This window comes from Agelaius phoeniceus, chromosome 11 (genome assembly GCF_051311805.1).
Source record: "Agelaius phoeniceus isolate bAgePho1 chromosome 11, bAgePho1.hap1, whole genome shotgun sequence".
Taxonomy (NCBI): domain Eukaryota; kingdom Metazoa; phylum Chordata; class Aves; order Passeriformes; family Icteridae; genus Agelaius; species Agelaius phoeniceus.
Window position 1 is genome coordinate 13,516,031 of NC_135275.1, and position 23,296 is coordinate 13,539,326.

The 23,296-nt window shown below is 42.1% G+C and overlaps 1 protein-coding gene and 1 long non-coding RNA gene across 6 annotated transcripts in view; one reads left to right on the forward strand and one right to left on the reverse strand.

Moving 5' to 3' along the window:
- Nucleotides 1–20,222: 20,222 nt before the first annotated feature.
- Nucleotides 20,223–23,191, reverse strand: LOC129124864 (uncharacterized). 2 transcript variants are annotated; one of them, XR_008534906.2, is made up of 2 exons: nt 22,570–23,191; nt 20,223–20,469 (listed from the first exon to the last, which is right to left on the reverse strand). It is a non-coding gene; the product is annotated as an uncharacterized LOC129124864 (long non-coding RNA). The 2 variants fall into 2 exon arrangements; XR_008534905.2 differs by having other exon boundaries at nt 20,223–22,353.
- The window catches only part of SLC6A6 (solute carrier family 6 member 6), a 93,603-nt gene continuing 91,254 nt past the window's right edge, over nt 20,948–23,296 (forward strand). For 2 of the 4 annotated variants that reach the window (XM_077184820.1, XM_077184825.1), the window contains exon 1: nt 20,948–21,113. The gene's annotated coding sequence lies outside the window, so the exon portion shown is untranslated. The remainder of the gene's footprint in view (nt 21,114–23,296) is intronic. The other 2 variants (XM_077184823.1, XM_077184824.1) reach the window with 2 other exon arrangements.

Consider the following 23,296-nt stretch of genomic DNA (forward strand, 5'->3'; position numbering starts at 1 on the left):
GTCTGGGCTCCTGTTAGTCCCCTGGTTCTAATTTATATAGTGGTGACTACTAATTAACAACCTGTTAGCTTGTTCTGAGAGTTATTCTGGAATGTGGCCTTCAGTAATAGGGGATTGATAAATGGCAGGGGATTCACTTCCAGTCCTGCACTCATTCCAGGAATCCTATAACAGTGCACAATATCTCTTGGTGCTGCATAATATCTATTTCTGAATTCTAGCTGCAGCTGAGGCTTTCTTTTTTTGTCCTGCTGGAGTTGCTGAGATTGTTTCATTTGTCAGGGGAGTATGTTCAAAGAAGAAATACTAAAATATGTTGAATAAAAATATATTTAAAGTATTTCTACCCTATCTGAAATATGATTTCTCAAGATCTTGCAGAGTGTCTGTAGCTTAGCCAGCTGCAATATTAATGGCACTTCATGAAAAAGTGCCAGAGCCCTATAACTTTCATATAATTAATGAATTGTAGATACCACTCTCAGCACGAATAATTAGCAGGATTTATACTGTGTTCTCTTCACGAAGAATGAGTCACTTCTCCCACACTCAAAGCAAGCAGAAATTCTCAGGGAAAATGCAGCTTAGTACATTCAATTATTATAATTTCATTTAGCTATTTTTTGGGTTTGATGATAATGTCATCATAAATGAAATCTAGGGCATTTCATACCTTCATGCTAGGAAGCTATCCTTGTAAAGAGAGGACATGGCAGTTATAAATTAGTATAAGAAATTAAAATTATTTCCATGGACATTAATTTTTTGTAGAGTAAAAGTTTATTGAGTTGTACCTCACTTTCATTTTCCAGCAGTCCAAAAGTGAAACTCTTAAACACATTTACAAGCAGAGGAGCTGACCTTCAGGAACTCACATGATTTCCAGCAACACCCCATATATAGAATTGAGATAATGAAAGCAATGAAAAAAAACTTGTCATTACAAATCTCCTGAGGCTGGCAGGTGTTATCTCTGTGCAGCCATGCTCCCATATGTATGGCATAAGGTTCTCTTCCCTTGTGTTCCAAGAATTTATATCACTGAATAGTTCAGGGAAGTCACAGCCCTGAATTTTAGGTGTGGTAGATGATGCTGTGGGGACTTTGGAAACTCACAATGACTGTATCCAGTTGAACAAAATGTACAACCCCTTGTGTAGATAACTTTTAATATCAAAGTAAATAAGTAAACCTGCAGTAAATAGTAGTGTGACAGAGGTAACAAATTTACCAGGTTAAAAAAAGAAGACTTTAGGAAAGGAAGGTCTGCATGGGCTGAGATCCTTGTTCAGCTGCATTGAAATAGGTCAATTCCTCCAGCCTAAGGTGCTCCTGCTGCCTCATCTTGACTTGCCCTTGGTGTCTCTGAGGCAGGTTCTGTGTCCTGAGCTCTGTGTGCCCTTTCTCTCTGGGTACCTATGAAACCACTATGGGGGAGTTGTGCAGCTCACTTAGATTTGTCTCTTTTGCTGTCTTCCTAATATGGTTAAAGGAGAGTTTGGAAACTATGAATAGAATCATTATTTCAAATATGGTCCAAAAGTTTGTATTTTCACAACCGTGTCTTTTCAGAGAAGAGAACTGAGCTAAGTCAGAATAAAAGAAATTGTGGGATTTTTGGGAGGGAGTAGATGGCACAGGGAAAGCACAGTGTTGCAAGTGGGTAGATCCAGCCTGTGGGTACCATATGTTTTGAAATCCTTGTGGTCTGGATAGTAACCAGCTAGATTTTTCAGCCTGAGGCTTCCCCACCCCACTGAGGAAGATTTCCTGCTGCTGTGGAGCCCAAAAAGTGCCTGAGCACTCTGAAGTCCCTCTGGGCTTTATCAACATAAATACAATTAAAGCACCTTTGCAGCAGAGTGTTTGCAAAGAGAACTGGAGATCACTGCTGTCTATACCCTGCTTTTCTGCAATCTGCTGCCTTGATACATTTCTGTATAATGAAATTTCACCAAAATCCATGTTTGAAGTGCAGATTTTCACCAGACAAACTGTGGGCTGATGAGCCTGGCCTGTGCAAAAGTGTCAGCATTGACTGCTGGATGCAAAATGGGATCTGAAGTACAGGGGTCTGGAAGGCAGAAACTTTGTGTTATGTGGCCTTTCTGTTCTTATAATTAGGATATGATCATGGTTGAGCTCTTTCTTTCATAATACACTCCTGTGATGACTCCCAAACATACTCCTTCAGAGACAGTCTGCAGCCAGTTATGCAGATAATGAAGAAGGGCAGGGAGAGGGAGGAGGAAGATTGTCCCCAGCTAATGTGAAACATGTGCCAGTGAGACAGTAACTAGTCAGTGTCTCCATCTTTTAATACGCAGAAAGTGCATCTCCTTAGAGCCACAGACAACCTGGGGCTCCTGGAAGCTGTAAGCAGGTGAGAGTCCCTATCCTGGCTGTGACACTGCCAAAGCTGTAGGGAAAAGACAGAATGGGCCAATCCATGGCTCAGGTAATCCATCTATGGGTAATCAAACACTGTGTCTGACATGATTTGACTGTCCTCCTTGCTAAAGCTTCTATTGCCAGTCTAACATGATGAAATTCCTGCCACTTAGGTTGATATTTTTCTTATTCTAATTACTAACTGGACTTGGAGCACACCTTAAGATCAGCTGAGCTATATAATGTAATATATAATATTTTTTACATAAAATACAGGAAGTGGAAAGACTGTACAAAGCTGCAGAGTGCATGGCAATACAGTTCAGTCATCTTTTGAAGATTTCTTGACTTCAGTGAAAAAGGCTTATCTTCCTCTGGGCAGAGAAATTCTTCTGCTGTGACATAATCTCACATTTTATCTTGTATCTCCTTTACTGTTTCTGGAGAATATAAAGAGAAGGATAAAATACCCTCTGGTGACCCCTGCACCTCCAGACTCATTATTGCCTCGTGTCTTTTGTGCCAGGTAACTTTCTAATGAATGTTGCTGGAGGAGTTTCACAGTCTTTGTTAAAGTGATTTGTTGGCTTTAGGACTTCCATTTGCAAGATGGAATCCCTTACCATTGAGAAGATGCAGACCCTTCAAGTGGCATTTAGCATTACCTTCAGGATCAGCCCCTTGCTGCTTCATCCAGCACTGTTGATGCCAGTGGAAGTTTTACCCTGGATTTCAAACCTGATTAGGCCTGAGGATTGTGATCCTTTCATCCTTTGGGCAGTTAAGATGCTTATGACCTTCCACAGGGTCTGCAGGCACTGTGATGGAGGGTGGGCTTGGTGCCACACATGGTGGGAGATTTGCCCTGAAGTGCTGACAGTTTTAAGTTTAGATGTGGAGCAATGAGTGTGAGTCACAAGCAAAAGTGGGGAATGGGCAGAGTGAAGGTCATGGCAGTGAGACCAAGGTTGCTGTGATCTGGCAGGTGAACATCCTGATGCTGCACTGATTAAATACTGAGTCACCAGCTGCAGGCTGGAAGGAAGAAGAGAGACCTTAGAAGGATGTGGCTGTTGGGGGACCTGGAGAGCAAACACTAGGAGGACAGTTCATGCCCAGAGGACTAGAATAGCTTGTCCACTACTTTAATTGTTGTAGGCATTTAAAACACACTGGGTAAATCACTGACAAGAATGCCCAAAAGAACAATGTTGCATCAGTTATATTCCTGAGCATTTGACTGGATTGATTTTTATTTATTCTAGACAAAATAGGGTTATTAGTGATGCTTCATCTCTAGTCTGAATGTCTTTAATTTGGACATCCATTTAATTTGGAAGTTTTCCATGTGATGCCAGTGAGACTGTTGGATTGTAGTCATGACTTAGAACCAAACATCTTTCTGCTCCGTGTTGCTGACCACAGCTTTGGTTATGAAATGTGAAAGAATGTTAAAATCCAGTGTATTTTTCTCTGTGGATTTTGTTTCTTTTTATTTTTAACATTTCAATTGGACAATGAAAAGTGTCATTGATGCCAATTGCAAGTCTTTAGGTACAAGTTTGCCTTTCAACTCTTGCATGGGAGTGATTATTTGCTTTCAAAAACTGACAGCTGTGGATTTTTAGTACCTTTTCCTTAATAATCCCTGGGAGAATGGGGCTTTACATAAAAGGCTGCTGTATGAAAAGGTAAGACCATGACCAGGTTGGGATGAGGACATCTTTTTCATGTGTTGCTAACTTTTTCAGAGAGCAGCAGCGAGTTGAGCAAAGGTTGGAGGCAGCATGCTTCTTCTGTTTCCCTTGAATTCCTTTCATCAGTCCAGTGACTACACGAGTCCTGATGGCACATTTCTGGGTCACACGTGCCAGAAAGATGGACTATATGGAGACACATGGCATGGAAACTATTCTAGCTGGAGACCAGTTACATACACAGGTTTCAGATGTGCTGTAAATGTGTATGTTCTTCATATGGACTTTATTAATAGCACAAGACTGAGACAGGGAGAGCCAGTAACATTCCTCCATGTCCTTAGGTTGAAATAATGGAATAAATGAGAAAAATGGTATTTAAGTGCTAAGCAGGATACAGCAATAGGACTATTACATTTCCATTTGCACTGCAAGCAAAGAATTAATCATAAATGTGCTGGGCCTGCATGGTTTTCTATCACATTTATGAGGATGATTTACCTCCTGTAATCAAAGTCAGCCACATTAGTGGATAAGAATATTTACTAAGCTATAGGGAAGAAATCAGTTTTAAATTCTACTGATTTGTTTTCACTTGTGTCTCAATTAAACACTCTACATTAAATTCCTGAAATTTCTATGCTGCTACTTGTAATGGGTCAGAAATGTCAGGGTATCCTTGAAGTGGAGCACTCTTCTCCAAGGCACTCTGCATAGCTTAATTAGCACATTTATTTCTTTCCCTGTGCCTTCTCTAACAGCTTTCGTTATGTCAGATGCTTCCACTTATTAGAAGTCAGAGCCAGAAGTCAACTGACGAGCTACTGATCACTCAAGCTAAATGTAATTTAATGCAACAGTTATCTAAGCAGCTTGCAAAGCCCCTCTGGGGACTGGATGTGCTGGGATGCTCCAGGATGTACATCCCTACAGACTCGGTGCAGTGCAGCACAAGACACATGCCCATCAAAGGACCTGATCATTAATGGCCCAAAGTCATCACTATGGCACTTTTTTTATTCTGTTGTAGCAAGAAATCAAGCAAACAAGCTTTAAAACTGTGAAAAATTAGATGTTTGCTTTGTTGGCCTATAACTGGGGTTTTTTTTCAACAGGCAGTGAGGGACCTTCCCAATATCTTCAAGTAGCTCTGTTGTCTGGAATCCCCAGTCTTGGCTGTGTAATTGCCATAGCTGGGCAGTGAGGGAAACAGTCCTCATTTTAACTCCTGGAGCCAGATCATGTCTCAGAGTCTCTGGCTGAATGTTTTCCATCCAAGGTAACTGACTAAGCAGAACAAGTTCTGATTCTGGCTAATGACGTGTCATTAATATACAAGTCCTCTAAAATGTTTGCCTATGAATTGTGAGACTTTGACCCTGAGATACCAGACATCATTCCAGTTAGACTAAACACATATAATTCACATAGTTCAGTATATGGTGAGGTCTCTCACCAGCCCTTTTCTGATCACAGCCATTATGTGAATGACAGCCTGTGAATGTCATGCTGGGATTTTCCACTTGGCCTTGTTCACTACCAATCTGATAGTGGGACGAAAAGTGGACTTGAGGAATGCAGTTCAAAGATCTTGCACTCTTGAACCTGTGTACCAAGCCTGGCTGTGTGGATCGAAGTAATGACTTGTGATGATATCATAAACTGGAGACAGCCCATGCAGGGCCATGAAACAGAAGATAGAGCCCACAGGTGGGACAGGCAGGAGGAGGAGCCAGGCAAGGGCCGCTTAGGGAGCGGGAGGCAGCTAAAGGATGCTGTAGGAAACAACAGTCATGGCAATACTGTTCTGACAACAGTTTCTTCCTCCACTTCCGTGTGGAGGTCTTGCTAAGTTAAAATGCTCATTTTGGTTATCTCTGCCCTTGAAAAGACTGTGGTTACATTTTTGAAGACCTGATGCCAAAATTGCTCCCAAATTCTGAAACGCAAAAGGAGTAAGGAATCATATAAGTAAAAAATCTATCCAGATTGCTGGATCTTCTTATATTAGGAAGTATTTGAATGCTGATACCATGTAACATGCAATAAAATTGGTCTTGGTTTATTGCCATATTTCTGAATATAGAAGCTTTCTGAAGAACAATCTTATGTCTTATGTGGTGTCTGTTGGTATATTTTAACCTGCATGTTAACAGTGCAGTAAAACATTACTGCTGGCTGACATCTTATTAAAAAAACCCCTACCTTCTTCAAAAGAATTTTTCATTCCCTATCTGGGATGCTGTAGACTAACCCTTTCTGTTAAGGCAAACTTGATAGCCACATGTATTAATTCAGATTCAAAGACCCTTGACCACCTCTGTCTGTATTGTCTGCTCACAGTAGTTTTCCTTTTATCAGATCCCACTGTACGTGCTGCAGGCCCCTCAAAGGTACTGTGGTTTTAAATGCTCAGCTTTTTATTGAGAAAATCAGTGCAGGTGAATGAACAGTGGGAGTAGAGTGGCAGCCAACATAGCTGGGATGTACTGCAGTATCTCAGGAAGGAGCAACCAGATCTGGGATGCAGCAAATCCCAGCAGTGGGTGGTAGAGTCTCATTGTTCCTATAATACTTCTTGAGACTTCAAGACACTGTGATTTGTAAGGATATTCCTACTTTAACCAGTAGGCTGATCAAGAAAAAACAATTATAGGTGATGCACATTTTTCTTTTAGGGAGCATATCTTCCTTAATAATCTAGTTGTTCACATTTCAGATATGCTCCTCTTGAACTGCCTATAGCATTATGCAACACTCCTCAGCTTGTCTGAATTTGGGGATTTCAAAGGCCTTCCTGGCTCTAATGAAGGAGAAGAAGGGCATTGTATGGACTTTCTGTAAGGTTGAACTCCATGCAGAAAATGCAGGGAACAACTTGTTCCATCGCCTTCATTTAATATGTTGACAAACCAAGGCTTAGACAAGGCAAGTGTTTTGACCTAGTTTACACAGAAAGCAATAAGGAAGTAAGCTAGAAAATACCAAGGAAATTACCCAGGGAATTCTCCAACAAGGCAATAAAGTACAAACGAGTCTTTTTGCTATGAGCTGTCTGCAGTGCCCTCCACCTCCGTTGGCTTTGCACAGAGCTGACTTTGTCACTTGGTGCTTTTTGGAATGAACAGTTTTTAAAATGTCCCTTTTGGTGAGTCTAAGCAGAGGAAAGGTAATTGGTCATGTGCTGTGAGTGCTTCAGATGGGCTCTGGGTGCTGTCTCAGGCAGCACATGACCTGACATGCTGAGTGGGTGAAGGATGGGTGCGGCTCTGCCAGGGGTGCCTGGGCTTGTTGGGAGGATTGTTGCCATTCCTGCCCACTTCTCTGTGGTCTTTCTGAAACAACATGGGATATAAGCAAGGGTTGTGTGATATAAGTCATTAGGGGAGGAAAACTCCCTCATAAAGTTTGTGATGCTCTTCTCTTTGAGACAAGACTAAGTGGGGAGATGGGCTGGTGAGCTGAAAATTCAGTGGGACACTGTCATCCATCCTGCAATCAAAAGTTCAAACAAATCTTCCACTGGAAGGTCCTGAGTCTGATCAAAGTGCAGAAGCACAGACACTGCAGCAGCCTGCAGTGCCCTGGGCTGGCTGTGCACAGGCTACAGGGTTGGCATGGCAACACCAGCTTCCAGTGGGTGTAGGAGCATCCCTGAATCACAGCTCTACCTGCCATCCCCTTGCACCTCCCAAGTGCTGAAGGGGAGTGTCATGGGAGCCAGCAAAAGGCTTTCTCTCCCAAAAATAACCACTGAGAATAGGGAATACTTATCTGACAGGGCCTGCTATTGAAAAACGGATCTTGGTTCATATAAGCAGGAAAAAGACATTGAGGCTTATTTGTATTTCTGCCCCTGAGCACAAAGGGGTTGGAAAGCAGGCGGATCCCACCGATTGTGTGCTCCTCCTGTTTGGAGATGTAATCGGCGTCCACACACTGTGCCACAGCCTTTCCTCATCTCTAGGGGTTGGGTTGGGGCTGGGAATGATGTGTGGGGAGAGACCACCTCCAGTGTAGAGGTGAAGAGTCCAGCATCAGGCTGGGGGAGGGCTGGTCCCTGATGCAGAGTCTCTCCCCATCTTCTGACATGTGGCACACGCTGCTGGGAGCAGCGTTTGCGAGGAATGGAAGAAAACACAGGGTCACCCTGTTCACTGAATCCCAACTTACCAACTGGAGAAAAAGCCTCTGTGTAAACAGCACAAATGAAACGGATGTTTCACTCTGCTGCTGATAAGTTTATCAGCAAATCCAATGTGCATTTTGGACCCCGGGGAAAATACAAAGAAAATATGTTAAAGAAAGAGATGTGGAGGGTCCTCAGCTTACCTCCAGCTTGCCACACCCTGGGGATCAGGGTGCTCTGGCCTGTGCTCTGGCACATGTCAATCATTGCTCAGCCAACGTGACTCCAAGGCTGGGGCTTTGTCATTTGTAACCACAAGGTCCAGTCTTTCCTGGGCTTCAGCTCTTTTAAGTGCTATTGAGATAAATGAACCAGGACTATGCAGAGGAAGGATATATGTTCTATCCTTTCATCTGGGCAAGATGGAAGCACAGCAGGGGCAGGCAGGGAACACAGCTGATGCTGGGGAGTACCATGGAAGGCCCTGCTGGACCTTGGGTGAGAGGTGTGGCCGTGGCCTCTCCAGCTGGTATTGTCTGTGAACAGACCATTGTTCTCTGCAAGGAAGCAAAGAGAAAACTGTCTCTTCTGCTTCCTTGTCTGTGGCTCTGAGCCAGTATTGCCTCACTAAGGGCTCAGCACCAGCTCGGAGGTCTCACAGCTCCAAAATGCCTCACCCAAGTTGCCTCAAATGCCTGCTCTGGTGTCCTGTTACACATGGATCATTTTGGCTGACTGGATTTTGTTCCCTGCAAGTGAGTGGCTGGGAAGGAGATGTGTTTCACAGAGCTTATAATAGAACTCTTGCTTTGACCTCCACGACCAGGAGATTAACGCCATTCCAGAATGATATGGTGCGTGGTTTTTAAGGGTCCAAAGGCAATTCCTGTTTACAGAGCTGGTCTGGAAGAGCCTCATGATATTCAGGCTGGGGCAGTGGCTGTGCAATTCCTTTCCTATCACTACTCTTTCAGGTGGACTTATGCCCTGCTGAGGGAGAACTTGAAACATCCCGTGGATGGCTGAGCCAGGCTGTTGTGGTTGTGCAAAATCCCACTGCCTGTCTCTGAGACAAGAGAATAAGGAAATTCCTGTACCTATCCCTTCTCTTTAAAGGAAATCACTTCAAAGCTTCTTTGGGGTGATTCTTTCTGGGTTTGGGTTTTCAAAATTTCTTTAAGGAACTATTTTGATGAGATCCAGAGAAAGGTTGCCAGTACTTGTGGGAAATTTGTCATTGACAGCAAAAATACATTTGCAATAGCCTTGGACTTCCTTCAGTTATTCAACTCTGCAGATACAGTCTTAAAAGCTTTGATCTATTGAGGCCCAACCTGCTAATCCTAATTATGTGCTCATGCCCAGCATCTTTACCTCTAATGGGCACTGAGAGCTGGGCCTGTGGTACTGCTCCCACCATGCCCACTTTTCCAATAAGTAGGACAGGCTGAAAGCTCTCTGAACAGGAAAAGTCTCCATCTGCTAATAGCATCAATCCCTGTGTTTTCAGCTACATTTCCAGAAACCAGAGCATACAAGATCTCCTTTCTGGGTAAATGTATTCTCATGTCCATGAGGAGCTTGATGCAAGTCAACCATCTGAGGTATTGTGAGCTGGGGGGGTCTAAAGTGGCAGGAACCTGGAGTCCACTGTCTGATGTGTATTCCCTGGCACAGTCCTAAACAGAATATTGGATATGTGTCTTTAGTCAAAGGAGTTATGCACTGAATCATAGCCATGGCCCAAAATTTAAGGTCCTTTTTGGGGAAAGTGGCCTTTAATAAACTCTCATGTTTACTTATAAGGTGTGGACTGACACCTTGACCCTCTAGGTCCTCTAGGTGGGACATATTTAGCTTGTTATTAACTATGACCTTATGGAAGGAGAGTCATGTTCATACACTGGCACAGGACAGCTAAGACTAGAGTCAGAGACAGAGATTTTAGTTGGTTTTGGAAACTTAAACTCAGATTTTTAGGTGCCAGCAGCACTGAAATGAGAAGATGTATGAATGTGGAAATCTACCATTTGAACAATACGGAGCTCTTGAAGGAAAGGGCAAGGCACACTGAGCACATGCAAAGCTGTATTTACTCCTGACACATCATGCTGTGAGGTGATGACATGCCTTCCTTCCCCTCTTTACTTCTCATTTTTTCTCTGTATCTTGGGTCCCTGACCTTGGAAATTATTTACTTCTCCTCTGCAAACCATGACTCTCCTTTCTTCTCCCTCATGGTCTCTTTTTGCTCAAAGCTTTTGATGTGTTTCAGCCATTTCACTTCAGCCTCTCTGGCCAATGCACACGAGCAGTGAGGGGTGCAAATCCCTGCTGCCTTTACTGGCACTGGCCATACCCCAGTACAGCTGGAGCCTGCTGGGCTGGGATTTTCCGAGTGCTCCTGTGGAGGAGCAGGTTACAGACCGATTGAGACATGTTTGGTGGCTCAGCCATGTTTGCCACAAGGGGGGGTGAAGAACAGAAACTGTTTGTGGAAATTTACTGACTCTAAAGACCGCATGACTTCTTGCTAAATCTGAAAATTCCCAGTATAATTTTTCTAAACCAGCTGTGCAGCCTTTCATTATTTACCTCAATATTGCAGGGTCAGAGGTTTTTTTCTTGTCAGTGACACCAGTCCATCATTTCCCATAGGCGTGAAAGTTAAGGAATTAAGTAGTCAAGGCAGTAGTTTCTAATACAAGGACTTCCACAGTGATGTTGAATTTCAAATACATATATTCTTTTTTCAACAAATCAGCATGTAGTGTGCCATCTCTTGAGAAATACGTGCCCATTAGGGGTATGAGTGGGAGCAAGTAAGGTTGTGAGGAATCTTTCTGCAGTTTGTTTTCAAACAGTGGTTAGCAGAGAAGCTGTTTTCTTTTCTTTTTTATTTGAAAGGTTAATATGTGCGAAGCTCTTTAAATCATCTGAGGTGGATCAGGGTTATGACTAAGAGATAAGGAGGGATTTGTCTGTCTGACCAACTTCCCCTCTGCTTATAGAGAAGGTTGGTGTGCTCAGAAGTGGCTGAGTGCAAAATGCAGGGTGTAGTGTAAACTGGAGTTTTGACAGTTCACGGGCAGAGCAAAACCCTTGAAATGCAAGAGGCTGCAAAGCCCAGCTCTGTGTCTGCACAAAAAAAAGCCTCCAGTGATGTCTGTAAGAAAAATGCTCAATCTCCAGTCCAGGAGAGATCAATGCCTACTACAAAACTCATAGGAATTTTACTCTTAGGACAATTAATGTTCTTAGTCATTTTTATACTGAATAATATCATCTACCCATCAGAATGAATGCTGCTTGTTTAAAAAACTGAGTGAGGGAGAAGGGAATAAGACAGAAGAAACCATAAAAAATGTCCTGAGTCTCTGTTGTGCCTCTAGGCAGGGCACAAAGTTAATCTGCAGTAATGTAATTTCTAAGCAGCCATAGCTAGGAGTAAAAACTGCAATGATGATCAGAGATGACCAGAGGAGTCAACTCAAGGCAATGGTTTCAGAGCCTGCAAAGTTCACCCAGGGCACTGTGCTAGGCCCTGATAAGTGCCTGTAGTGCAGTACAGGTTATATTTGCTTTAATATTTTATAGATAATGCTCTGTGAAGACAATGGACTGCTTCAGGTGCAGCTGAAGTCATATGAATAGAGATCTGCCTACTTAGGGTTTTAGCACTGGGGATGAAGGGACACAGTAAGAAGCTGCATATGTTCCATACGGTGTTCCCTATAGCAGGTCCAGTTTCTAAGCTGGCACTCTACTGTGTTGAACTCCTAATTCAAATACAAAAAACCTCTAGCAATTCAGGGCAGGAATAAGATATTTGCAGGTAGATAACATTGATAATCTGTTCTTTGCAGCCAAAATTTTGATTTCATACATTTAATGTAAGACAAATTGTCTTGAGATTTGACATAATGTAAATTCTCTGCATTTGTCCAGAAGAGGGTAAAGGAGATAACAGATAACCCCAAAGACCCCAAGAAAATTCATAAAACACTTGAGATCAGAAAATGAAACCCACAGAGAAAGGCATATGCAGTACAGGCAGCAGATGTGCAGACTGCATATCACAGAAAATGAATGCAGTTCATCACACTAAATTGTTCATGCCTAGACCATATATGTTCATTTTTTGACAAAGTAATCTCTTTACAAAGCTCCATAATGCAGCAGAGTCAGCTAGGAACGAGTTATAAACAAAGAAGCTATTCAGCTGTCAAAGCAATTTTCAGCTATATTAAAGCAGAATGGGATGGAAGGAGTTCTGCCGATCCTTCTGCCGTCCCAGGGAGCCGGTGGCAGTGCATGTGTATGCCTGGTGTGACAAGGGGACAGCGTGTGCATGCAGGGCCAGCCCGTGCTCACACGTGTGCACACACGTGGGGCCAGCGCCCGTCACCTGCCCAGCTCCTGGCAGAGACTGCAAAGCACTGATTTCAGCCCTGTTTTGGGTCTGCTCCTGGCAGAACCTGCAAAGCACTGATTTCAGCCCTGTTTTGGGTCTGCACGTGGGGATGTCACCCAGCTCTGTCCATTCCCATGATGTGTTTTGTTGCCATAGAAACCGGGGTGCTTTGGAGGGGGCAAAGGCAGAAGGAGAGTGAGGAAAGCAGAAAAATGAGGCAGACCAGAAGTGTGCAGTGGGAATAGATGGTTCAGGCTGTGGGGCTCTTCACAAAGTGGCTAAGGCCTGAAGGCAGTGAGCTGCCTTATTTAATTGTGGGTATGTCATTCAAGAATAATTCAAATCCTCTCAAATGTACGTCAGTTAAATGAAGGCAGCATACTATTTCTCCATGGGCACTATCCCCCACCAGACAGGCTGTGTCAGTCCTGCAGGGGCCAGGTTTCCAGGGTGCTTTCTGCTGACACACGACTTTGATGTTTGCTGTGTCTCTGGTGTCATTTGCAGGTGTTTCCTATCTTCATCCCCAAACTTGGGAAGGAGGCAGGGCCTGGAAACCTACTGATTTCAACTAAGGTTCAATGAAATACCTGTCAAGTCTCCCATAAAAAAAAGCTGTGCATGATCTGAATCTCCCAAGGGGTAGGCAGGGCAGGGAGAGGCATGCTGGAGCTATTCTATTCTATGATTTTTTTTTTTTTGTGCCTTAAACCAGCCAACTTGCCATTGAATCATTTAATAACTAATTAAAAGTCCTGGATAAAACACGCTGTCTACAGCTTTCTGGCAAACATCCCAATGACTTCAGTAGAGCCAAGATTTTACCCTTTTCTTGACTGCAGAGCTTGTTTGTTGTCACTTCTTTTTCTCTAGCTGCTTTATGTGGTTTCTCTTAGAAGCGGGTTTTTTTCCCTTTTGTCAAATATTCTCACTTCAGCTCCAGAACACAAACTCAACACAATGGACTTCAAGAGTTAGTTCATGACCAGGTAGCTGTTTTGCCCATTTCCTTTTCTGCTGTGATCTAAGAGATGACAAGGGGTAGAGGAGAGGGCAGTAGAATTTTCAGCAGCTAAAGGCCACTTCAAGCATTTATGTGCAGGCATCAACTTGACTTGCAAATCCTTGTTGCCAGAGCTACGTGGTGCTTACAGAGGTCCCTCAGCTGGTATCTGACCAGCTGGAAGAAGGATGGACCACTAGAGCCTAAAGCATCAGCTGTTTCACCACCCAGGGCTGAATGCCAGGAGCAGAAACAGAATCCTGTACACCTCTATCCTATATGTGTAAATACTGTTCTGACAGGACAATGTTCCCATTCTGTCTGTGCATGTTCTTTGGTACATGTTTCTCTGTCTTCCCCTTCTGTGTTTACCACTTGTATCCTCTGTAATTTTCCTTTCAAAGTCTTAGAAGAGACCATTTTTACCTGGAGATTAATAACCCCAAGATGCACCTCTGCTCCCTGCTTGCTTGAAGGCAGGGATGTGCCAACAATCCCTGCTTCCCAGGGGCTTTTTGGCAGAGCATGCTCAAGTTTCTGCTAAGTTCTTCATGAGAAGTTGTTCTTGGTAACACATGGGACCTACACATGTAGAAGGGACCTAACCCAACAAAAATTGCCAGAACTTATTGGATTCTTCAAAGTTTAGGGCACCAGAGAATGAAATGACAACAAATACCCTAAGCCCTCATCAATACATCGGGTGGGAAACCCCACAGCAGTTGCCTGTGGTGTTGGTATAATTCAAGCCCATGCTGTTTAAATTATTTTTGTGTACCTAAAGCCATGGCACCTAACAGTATTGATAGCTGAGAGTCTCATTTGTTGGTTTATTGACAATTTGTAAGAATAAAAAGACACTTTGTGAAGGGAGATAGAGCCATTCAACAAAATCCTAATCTTGGTTGTTTTCCTAAGCTTTAAACTTTGAATTTTTCCTAAGCTTTAAAGTTTTTACAACTCATATGTTAAACACTCTGCTTCAGTCCTTTGTATCCAGACAGAAATAAACAGATTGTAAAAAATATGCTTTGTGGGTGATGTAGAATTCTTCTCTTCTGGAGAATCCATCAGGGAGGATGTTTGCTATATATTTATGAGGTCCCTTGCAGATCTTTAGATGCTGTCAGATGTTCATTTTCTTGACCTTTTTATTGCTAACATTTATTCTTCTTTTAATGGTAAGCTCTCAGAACAATGCAGAGGGTTCAGTTCAAACTCCAAGCAAACCTTACATCACTCTTGGCTTTCAACAGGGCTCCACACAGAACTCAGCAAGATTTCATTGAGACTTTTCTATAGTGTTGGTTATAGTTCTCTAGGGGGGTACAGGGAAAATTACTTTGGGTTTTAATGTTCTGTATTCATTAGCCTGTGATTTGTCCAGAGGCTGGCTATTATCTTTGACATTGTGTCGTTCTGTAAAGCAGCACTGAGTACCAAAGAGTGACAGAGCATCTCTCATGCTGCTGCTGATTCATGGCATGAGCTTCTGCAGAGTGGTGAAATACCTTGGTCACGTCAAGATGGCTCATTTCTAGATAGTAGCCATTATCTAAATACTAAATGTTATTTGACAAGCTTGAAGGTCAGAAGATAATGTTCAGGGCTGATGTCTGCACTCTGAAATGTAATCTGCTGGAAGCCAATGTAACTTTAAATGTGAGTGTGGAGAATATTCATGACTATAAATTCAGGAATGGGCGGTTATTCAAGTACAAGGTTGAATAAGAAAGGTTAAAAACACTTTTTAAAAAAAGCCTCTGAAGTCCGAGTGTACTGTTTATCATCTTGTTGTACCAAAACAAAATGTGTACTTTGTGATGTACCATGATGTACTTTGACGTGGAATTTTCCAGAGTCATCAGTGTGGTGCTGGTTTTCATCCTTTCTCGTCTTGCTGTATTCTGACTCACCTTTCCAGGCTTTGAAATTTTTATCCTGAATTTATTCTTTTGCTATTAATTAAATTTTAAAAATTAGTGTTTTGTCCTCAGAGTCTACTGCCACACTAGAGAATTTTAAATTGTCAGGTGAGAGTCAGCAGGAGATTCTGATAGTCAGTCTAATTTCCTTAGAAATGTTGTAGCTGAAGTACTTATAATAATGTCGCTTTGTTCCTGGAACTACTGAATGCCACAGCTCTGAAATAGGTAACTGAACCAGCAAGTTCTGGAAATATTTCCTAGAGAGAAACATGGGAGGAAAAAGAAGAATGGGAGACACCAGCAATGAAATCATATAACTGAGCATGCAACTTTCAGCAAAAGAATTTCCTTGTCAAGTGCAGTGTGTTTTCTTTTGACAAATTTCTTGTGTAGAAACTGAAGTTTTTCAGTCCCTCCACTATTCCAGATTCTGAGGTTTTGGTTTACTTGATGTGGTTATTTTTTTAAAATCACTTAGGGGTGATGAGTCGGTGTTCATTGGTGTGATTGGTCAGCTCAGTCATGCTTAATGACTTAAGCCTTGTAAACTGCATTTGACTCAGACAAATATTGTTTGATTGCTGGAAAGAGAGGCTGCCACATTACTCAGGGAAATTTACTTCTAATCAAAAGGTTTGGACATGGTAGGAATCCACAAAACTCAAATGATTCTTCTGATATGACAGTCATAAGCAAATTTTGGTCACATGCTATTCCCAAAAGTAACTAAAATTGGATGCAAAGAAAGTTCCATCTGATAATGATCCAACACATTCCCAATATTTTCTCACTATTTCTCTACCACTTTTAAGTTCTCCCTTTTCTTTTATTCTCTTCTACTTTTTCTTAGGCAACTGGTGCATTTGCACCAAGCGACCTGATCGTATAACTTGTGCTGTGAAATATTACTTGAGGCCTGGCCTCAATTCTTACTGGGTAATGGTTACTTAAATCAAAATGGTGAGAAATTTCCCTTTTGTTAAGAGAATTTAGGGTATATTCATTGGTTGGTTTTATTCTGGTTTTCCATAAGATCTTTATCACTGCATAGGCTCATCTTCAAAAAGCTGATCCCTTCTCCCACAGTGTTACCTCTGGAATATCTGGCAGCTGGATTGAAGGCATGTCACAGTACAGCTTGTTCTGTATGAACACTGTAAATCACCTGTTGGGAAAAGTTCCCCTGAATACACAGAACCCGTGAGTTACAAGCTGTGTTTCATCAGGAGGTGTTTTTGTTAAAGAATAGCCGGAGACAATCCAAAAATTAATCTTGGTCATAATATAACCCTGGTACAAAATGCATCATTTCTTCTTGGCAACTGAAGTGTTTGGCATCAGGAACTATTTACTTTTGCATTGTTTTCAAACTTCTGTGTGTGCTGGAAGGTAGAGTGAAATATTTCCTAGATGGCCAGACTATTCCTGAGAAAAGATACACGAGGGAGCAGAAACTCAGAAACATTCTGTTTCAAAGGTTGCTAAAGGATCACTACAAGTACACTGGAGTTTTACTGGATGTCCAGAGCACATCTTTCATTTGCTTTACATAGGTTACACCTCAACTTTATTTATTTTATTTTACAACACTCAAATTTTCTATTGCATCAGTAGCTGCATAAGCTACCTTTCCTTGTGTCCCTGCTTTGACACATTCCTATCCATCTCTGTTCCTGAGATTTTATTTTTTTTTCCTCTGCGCAGAAGAAGTGCCAGAAGCTCCTGTTGGTTAACTCATTACACTGTGATTGCATGTCTATCTCAGCACAAATCACTAAGTAAATATAAATGTGTTATACTTCTTTGTAACGGTATATGTCTCTTACTTCCACATTTCCTGGTACATGAGCAAGGAAAAATTGCAAAGCTCTGAGAGAATATTGCTGTATGTGAAATAAACTGCATGGACCTTGATTCCAGGAAGAACGTACACACATGCTGATAAACAGTTTCTTATCTAATAAATACTGAAGAGAGTGTTTTTTAAATGGCAGTGCTTTTCTGAAATCATGCTTTTGGTTGCTGGGTTGTTGGTTTGTTGGGTTTTGTTGTTTTTTGGGTTTTTTTTTTTTTTATTAGTATTTCAACACCCTGCTGATAGTGTTGTGAAATCTTTGCTGGGCCTTAGCCAATTAACTGAATAAGCTTTCATGTGCTTAATGGTTTTATAACACTTCTGCTTGAGATAAACTTGCCATTTGTTCATTTAACTTCTCTCCTGCATTTTGTGTGCAAATACTATCTAATTTCATGGAGATTCCAAGTCTCTGAGACTTAGGTTCTTGCAGAGTTGTCAAATACAGCAATCAGAACACATTTGGACACTTAACAAAGGTCTCTCAACATTTTTCATTGATATTTTTAGTATTATTTAAGATAATTACTGTTATGATTAACTACATTGAGCTCTCATATCCTGTGATGTAATTTTCCACTTTCATATTTACATTTATTAGTACAGGTTCCATTTAAAGTCATCTTTCATTGCTCAGTGTGTGACATACTTCAGAGAAGAACTGAGATTTTCCAAATCTGCATCCCACAACCTGTCTGCAAAATGCTCCTTCTTTCTAATGGCTACCTAGCTCCTAAAATTTAACTGGAAGGTTAAGATCAGAAGTATGATAATGTCACTGAAGATATCAAATGATTGAGTAGAATTTCTTTAATTACAAAAGGATTGAAAAGAAAGATAAATATTCCCTACACACTGCAGATTTTCTTGCTCTTTGACTTATGGTATTGTATTTCATGTTTTCAAGCTTCAAGTAATGGACACAAAATTGGAAGCAGAAGGAAAGGTATAGACATCATTACCTAGAGGCAGTGAAAGAATGGGAGATTTTTCATCCAGTATTGGAGAAATAAATTTGTGTCCACAGGGCATAAGCATTGAGAGGAAAATAACTTATATGAAACCAAGGGTTGTAACAGCCTAATTTTGTTCTCTGGACCCAGGTAAATTTCATCCTAACACCATAAATAAATACATAATATGAAGTGCAGTGGTATTTCCTGATTGATGATCTTGTTAGACTCCAAATAAACATATATCGTGCTCAAACTGTAATAACACAAGCTTAGTACATATAGAGGGAATTGCATCCACCTACTAAATATGAAGAGAATGTACCAAAAGGGAATGATTTAGAGGAGAATGAAATTTTCCTTTAGACTCAGGGATGAGTCTGCTGAGCTTTCCCCTGGAAGACAGTCCTTCTCAGGACTGCACAGATATTTTTACATAATTTGTGTCTCAAGCTAATTAAAAAAAAAAAAGTCTTAGTGGTATAGAAAGCGATTTCAGACATTTAGCTATCTACTATCATTATGCTCTAAGCTGAAAAGCAGCACTTTTCTTTGCACTCTATGTCTCCTGAAAACATTTTTTCAGTCTCAAAAACTCTCCAGAGAGGAGAGCCCATATTTGTCAAATATTGTGGGAATAAGAGAAAGAATAATGACATCAACAAATTGCTTAATCACTGCAGTTATCATTGCTATTTTTATTCAGTATTATGAATATCATTTGCTGTAACACCTGTGATGTGGCTGGCAATTTTCAGACACTTCAGTGCTTTCACTTTGCTCTACAGAGTTGTTAATCCAAGGACTGATATCAGGGCAGAAAATACCAACCATCAGTTTATGGATAACACATCCATAACTCAGCAAGCTGCCTTACAGCAACAGAATCCCACTCTTAGGAGGGTTTATGTGGAAGGTACCAAACAGATGAGCCCTGGATGACTGGGCAGGGCCTGGGTTTGGACTCTGATGTGATGGCCTAGGGGACAGAGGGAGTGTGGTGCCAGGAAATGCAGAGCTTGGAACTGGTGTTTGGAAGATTCTCATGCTTGAGACATAATAGTGAATGCATGGAAAGGGCAGCAGAGTTTAGAAAGCTAAAATTTACTCCAGGCAGGCAGAATGGGAGACTTCTGGGATTCCGGTTGAGAAATTCAGAACTTCAGTAAGGGGGTTTCTTCATGAGTCTTTGTCAGTGAACCTGATGCAGATTTCAGCATCACCCAGCTGAGAATTTGACCAGCTATTCCCTAATCCCCAATGCTACACGTGCTGGAGTCACAAACAGCTGCTCTTTCAGACTCTTGTGTAATTGTGAGTCTTAGCCTCTCCTAGAGGATGACCCAGCTACCTTGTCAAGGAACTGCAACAAAACTGTCTCTCAGCTTAGTTATACAACCTGGAAAACAAATTCCCTCCGCTCTTGAGTGTCCCTAAGGCAATTTCTGGTGCCACATCTTGAGCTTATCCCCATAGAAAGGCCAGATATGTAAAACTGCTCCTTACCCAGACTTACATCCCATTTAAGACCCCAGAATAGATTCAGAAGGATTCTGCTGAAAGGGTGATTTTCCCCTTTGATGGCTGAATCACTGCAACATCTGTGTTGAGCTACAGCACAGCTCAAACACTGAGGGACAAGGGTGAAGAAATAAGTAGCTAATACCTCTAAGAATCTACAAGAGCAAAGTAATAAAAAAGAAATACAATAACTAAGATAATAAAAACATTATCTTACAGGTTTTGTAGAAACTTTGCCTTAGGGATGCCACCTGGATGTGTTCCATTGACACAGCTGTTCAGACTTTTTTTCCCTTTGCTGCATAAAAAAATAGAGGCATCTGAACAGCTGTTTGGGTTAATTTTTTAATGCCTTCAGTAAGTAAAAATAAAGGCAAATTACATGAATGAGCAAGGTGATGTTGATGCATCTGTATGCATCCACAGATGCTTTAAAAACTTTTCAGAATACTTCAAGGACCTCATCCACAGTAAATAAAATTCTGTTGTCCATGGAAGGAGCTGAATCAGAAGGGCAAGTGGGACACTTCCATTAGTTTGCACACCAGGTGTGGCATTCTCTGTCCAGCATCTCTTCTCTGTAAAAAGGAAAGGCTCCTTTTGTTTAGGGAAAATTGGCAGATCTGTTCATATTGAAATCAGTCCACAGTCACCTCATTGACTTCACTGACATCACTAAAAATGTCATTAATTAAAACAAGCAAACAAATGAAAAATACCATCCTGATTTTGCTTAAATCCATTCATCCATTCTGGAGCTGTCAGTTCCATTGCCTGCCAGGGAACTACTCCCTAAGAAGGTAGTTCAAGGGAGAATGGGAACAGAGCATGTAAGGGTATTTGGATGGACATCATTTTCCAATGAAAAATGTCATTTTTTGTTATTTTCAAAATCACTGTGTTGGGGGAAAGGGGGAGGCAGAGGAGTCTGCGCTGATTTGTGCTGCCCCTCCTAACATGCAGCACAGTGAGAGCAGTTCCAGGTTGAAAAAGAGTCAGGTTTAAAGGGGTGATGGAATGAAACAAGTGGGAGTTGTGATGTTTTTTGTTACCCAGTGTTTCACACACCTCTAGCGGCAAACCCTCTTCGTTGCCAAGACAACCCTGAAGAAATAGGAAATCCAGAACAATACGCTGTGTACGAGGAGCCTCGTATTCTCTGGTGCACGCGTTCGTTGTGAATGTCAGGGGAAACAGTGCCCTACCCTCCACAGCGACCCAGGTAAGCCCAGGTAAAGTTATAGGTGATGTCTGTGAGATTATATTGACTGACATTTAGAGATTGTCTTTTGTCCTGGCAGCTACCAAAGCTCAAGGGCTGTCTCTGAGAGCCTGGGCACTGTATTCCTGCAGTGCAGCACTACCCAAGGCTGGCAAGGCAGCACCAGGAGGATTCCTGAGGCTGTCGTGCAAGTAAGTCGGGGCTGGGGCTCTGGCTGCTCTGCCCAGCCAGTGCTGCATGAGAAAGTGTCTGCAGCAAGCAGGGAATGCCAGCCTGTGGTGATCTGCCTTTACAGCAGTTTCTAAAGATTTCTCAGGCAGCTGAACGCAAGGTTGTACAGCCATAGAGGTCTTTTTGCTCCATAACTGGGATATACTGAGCTGTGCTCTGTCTCTAGGTCAAAGGAAATATAGATGTGACTTAAGCCTCTTTGCTTAAGATCTTGGCTCAGTGCAGGACAGTGGAAGATCTGGAGCCTTGGGTTTGTTAATGCTTATTTATTTAAACCCAATGAATGAACCTCAGACAAAGGTCCAGGAGGTCAGAATAAATATCTGCAGGGATGCTTATGGCACCCTCTTGCAGGCAGGAACCTCAGGAACTTTTTGTGTCTCAGAGAAATGTTATGTGCAGTTTGCAAATTTTAAGTTTTCTTTTCCAAATCATCTCCAAGTCATCTTTAAGATTCTTATTGTATTCCCAGTGACAGGTAATAAGTGATAACATTTTTCTGAAGAATGATAGGAATACTCTTTTTGCTATGCTTGAAGTTGTCATTGACCTCCTTGTTAGGAATGTCTGCACCCTTAGGAAGTAATGTCAGCTCCCTATTTGGTTAAAGCTCTTTGTTAAATAGGGGAGCAGCACTTGGAGCAGGGGTCACTGGATTCCACATAGCAATGCATCCATTTTGCTGTGCACCCAGTGTGAGGACAAAGCCATTTTAGCTTGCATTGAATCATAGCAGCATCCCAAAAGTAAGCAGGAAAGTGCCAACATCTTTTGCATCCTTTCATTCTTTGGCTCTCTGCTCCCTCGGTTCTGTCTTTTTGTATCAGCTGCCTGTCAGATGTTCATAGCAGGAAACTCAGCAGGTGTATCCTGAGGAACATGGTCTTTAAGTGGGCAGGGAACATTGGGGGACTGCAGCTTCCTCCCTTCTGCTGCACTTCTAGAATCACATCACATTCCTCTTTTTGCAATTGTGTGCTGAGATACAACAGATCCAGGACTTTGGGCTCTGAAAGACAGGTAGCAAGCAGTGGTAGATTGGTATGACAGGAGCACCAAGCCAGCAGAATAAACCAGTTGGTGCTGACAACTCCATGTCTATACTCTTGACACTTGGGGATTTTAACCCGAGGCTAGTATGAGTTTAGTCCTGTAGGCTGAGCTCAAAACTGTGTGGTATTAAGTGAAGCACAGTCAGCCAGGGATTCACTTCAGAAATACTTACCTGTTCCAGAATAAGACACAGATGTAGATTAGCATTTGTAGAGCAGAGGGTCAAATTAATCAGTGCTGAAAAACAAGTGTTGCATATTTGAGCATCATAGCAAGACACTCTGAGCAGAGCTGGTTCTGCTTTCATGGCTCCATCAGCAAGTCCAGAGCTTCAGCTTCCATGTCCATGACAGTCTCTTCCTGGTTGTGGGAGAAAACCCAGAAGCAACAGTTCTGCACTGTGCTTCGTCTTCCTGAAGAACAAACTCTACAGTGCACTGAGAACCATCACACCTTCATTCTATTAAAAGACACATCCTGTTAGAGCTTCGGGTGAGGCATCCCTGAGCTCAGGCCACACTGATCCTGTTTTAGCACCTTAGAAACAAACTGAAAACTCCTGGCTGCGCAGGAACAAAGGAGTATGTGAAAGAACTGCAATTTCATAAACTATGGAGTGGGAGTTGGAGCAATTATAGAACATCCCGTTCCAAAAGGAAACAAATGACAGCCTGACGCTGCCGGGTAGTAGTGACGCGTGCGGCCGCAGAGTGAGTCAGTCTGTGTGAGGTTCAGATATGGACCTAGAGGGAAAACATTTGTGGCAGGAGGACCGATCACATGCTCATAGATGGAATTACCTCAGCTCATTTTTCATGCATGTGTTAATGTATTTGCTGCGCTTCTTCAGCAAAAGGAAAATAGTACAGAGGGAAAAGTCGCGTGTAGGAGCTGCTTTA